Source organism: Choloepus didactylus, chromosome 14 (genome assembly GCF_015220235.1).
Source record: "Choloepus didactylus isolate mChoDid1 chromosome 14, mChoDid1.pri, whole genome shotgun sequence".
Lineage (NCBI taxonomy): Eukaryota > Metazoa > Chordata > Mammalia > Pilosa > Megalonychidae > Choloepus > Choloepus didactylus.
This window is the reverse complement of record NC_051320.1, coordinates 63878859-63882161: the sequence shown is the minus strand read 5'-3', so window position 1 is coordinate 63882161 and position 3303 is coordinate 63878859.

Sequence of the window (3303 nt, the reverse complement as noted above, 5' to 3'; positions counted from 1 at the left end):
ATGCACAACTATATAATGGTCCTGTAAACAAATGAATGTACGCTTTGTTTTGTATGACTGCATGGTATGTGAATGTATCTCAATAAAATGAATTAAAAAAATAAAAAATAAAAAACTAGAAAAAAAGTGCATGGACACATGATAAATCTGTTTGAGAGATTGAGCAGTCTGAACAATGTGTTGAATAAAGATTTAGACAGATTCCCATATTAATCTTTAATGCATCATTACAACAGACTGCCATGTACCACCTCTCCTCCCTAGCCGACATTGCTAATCACTCACCCACTCTTGACTGCTGAGCCAAGCACATCCTTCTCGACAAGCCGTTTCAAGGAAACACTACCAAGAGATTGGAGTTGACAGAGGAGTTACAATCTTTTGCTTTTCAGGTTCAAGTTAACGCCCTGGAGGATGACAGCTTTCTTCTTTTAGAAATACCTTTTTGGGGTGTTCCATGCAATACTTCTCAAAACTTTCCATTAAAGTACCCCTAAGGGTGAGAGAAAGCAAAATTATAACTTTGGGATTAAAATCTGAAGCAACAGTATTTCAAGTTTGAAAGGTCTTTAGTCTCCTGATTTTAACACAAAAATTTATGCAAATTTTGCTTTCTACTCAAATGACTGTTTCTTTTTAAGTGCAAAATTATTCCCAGCCTCTATCACTTGCCAAACTTGAATCCAGCACTCACCTATCCAAACCTTTGAGCAAAATCTTGTTTCAGGAAGATGTCCCATGTTTATTTGGTCCTCTGGTTTCACATACCCTTAGGCACATAGTCATTTATCCCTGGAGAAACGCATACCCTCATTTAAGAAGCTGAATAATGGTCTTTTGGTGGTGTTCTGAATTCCCCTATTGGCTTTGCCCACTGGCTGCACCTCATGTTTTATAACCTAAGCTTCCATGGCAGCATGCTCTCTAGGAGCACGTGGGACTTTGATTTTATTCCCATCTGACTTGCTTCATTCTTCTTGACAGATCAGTTTTAAGACTCAGCCACAAATCTTCTCCAGGCCTGTTTTTGAGTATGTTCATCTAGAAGAGGGGTTGACAAACCTTCCCTGTAAAGTGCCAGAGAGTAGATATGTTAGGATCTGTGGGCTATGTGATCTCAGACACAGCTATTCAAATCTGTGGGTGTAGCACAAAAGCAGCCACAGACAATACTTAAACGAACGGACATGACTATGTTCCAATAAAACTTTATTTATGGACAATTATATGTGAATTTCGTATCATTTTCATGCCACAAAATGTTGTTCTTCTTTTGATTGTTTTTCAATCATTTAAAAAGTATGAAAACCATTCTTAGCTGGCCAGCCATATGAAAAGGGGTGGCAGGCTGGATTTGACCACAAGCTGTAGTGTGCTGATGCTGATCTAGAAGATAAACTTTGCTGGCTCATAGACTAGCCTTAAACTGTGTAAAGCTGCCACTGTCTCTGCATCTGATAGGAGTTCAATAAATGTGTTGAATGTATATGCCATTTAACTACCCTGTGAATGGAGGTGAGTCCCACGTTTATATTTTCACTCTTGACATCTCACCTCTTTTCTAGTTTTATCTCTTATTAGCTACTGAACATTATATATTTTGTCTAGTCGATACCTACAGTGAAATAACATCTCCCAAAGAAAAATAAGTTTTCTCTACTAAGTATTTTCCATTCTAACATCTTCATTGCTATAAGTAGCACCAGTGCCTTCTAATCAGAGAATCATAAACTTTCTCTTTACAGATCCATTCTCTCTCTAACATCCAGACCTCTCCACCCTTTTCCCGTATTTATCAGTGGTCTACTCTTCCTTTGCCCATATAGTCCTGATTTAGATGAACTTATGTAGTGGACTCATTTTAAAACCAGCCAAGAAAACTCCATTTTAAATTATTATTAAAGTACTGTGCTTCTGGGATCCATAATTTCTTAGCTGTGTTCCCCATTATCCTAATATCTTTCCTTTCCATTAAATTTGGCCTTCATTTTCTGTCTTAGCCTATGAAAATGGAGTAGGCGCGGAATGTTTTCTAAGAGTAAAACCCATGGGAGATAGTGATTGCAGCGTCCCTGATCTCTGACTTGTTCCTTTAGGCTGTAGACAATTTTTAGACTGATGCTTTGTATCATCTTGAGCCCCTATGGAGAGACTTACTATGGAGAGAGTAAAACTGGTGATGGGTTGCTGTGGGGGTGTCATGGAAGGCATTTCTTGGAAGGAAAACTTTGGCATGAAGCCTGACTGATGGGTATATGAAAAATCTGGGAAAGGAAAAGCCCAGACAACCAGCACAAACATCCTGAGGAGGTAGACACCAGGTCAACATGATCTAAGTACAGACAGAAGGGAAGGGTTGTTAGAATCCAGTCAGGTGAGCATGGGGCTAACGTGGGGTGGGAGTAATCAAAGGCAAAGTCACCAAGGGCCATGAAGCCATGGTGAAAGTCTGGATTTTAGTCCAGGTGATTGGGAAAATCATTGGAGGATTTTCTGCAGGGGAGTTACGTGATGTGATTCCTGTGCTCTATTCGCTCAGGTTGTTGTGTGTAGGATGGATTTTCAGAATGAAAAGAGAGAGACAAATTAGGAGATTTTCACAGTAATCAGGTGGAAATAAATGTGAGTTGGGCTGGTGGGTGACAGCAAAGAAGGAGAGAAGTAGCTGGATTCAGGACATATTTTGGCAGAAGAACCCACGAGACTTGCTGATGAGTTGGATGTAGGGAGATGCAGTGAAGAAAAAAAGGAATCAAAGATATCTTCTAGGTTTCTTGGCCTAAGCAACAGAACACATAGGGGAGTTGGGGAAGCATTTTTCACATGCTTAGTTTGAGGTGCCTGTTAGATATCTACCCGGAAACACCAAGTAGACAGCTGGATATTTAGTGAAAGTCTGGAATTTAAAGAAAAGGTCAGGGCTAAAGAAATAATTTGGAGATACATCAGCATGTTGATGGTACTCAGTGCCATGGAAATTTATGGGCTGGGCCAGGGAGAGAATGTAAAAGAGGGGAGAGCAAAACTTATGGGCACTCGACCCTTGAGCACCCATCAGAGGAGGCAGCACCAACAAAGAGACTGAAAAAGGGTTTCAGGAGAAAACTGGGAGCATGTGGCCACCAAGAGTGACCAAGATCTGGGACTCAAGACTTAACACAGTTCCCTTCTCCCTTGTTTTAGAATAAAACATATTCAGAAGGCAATTAAATTTTTTTAAATGATTTAGTCTTTTGATCTCCTCAAATTTATTTCCTCATTCTACACTCCAAGAGTGAAACTTAGCAATAGTTTGTATCATCT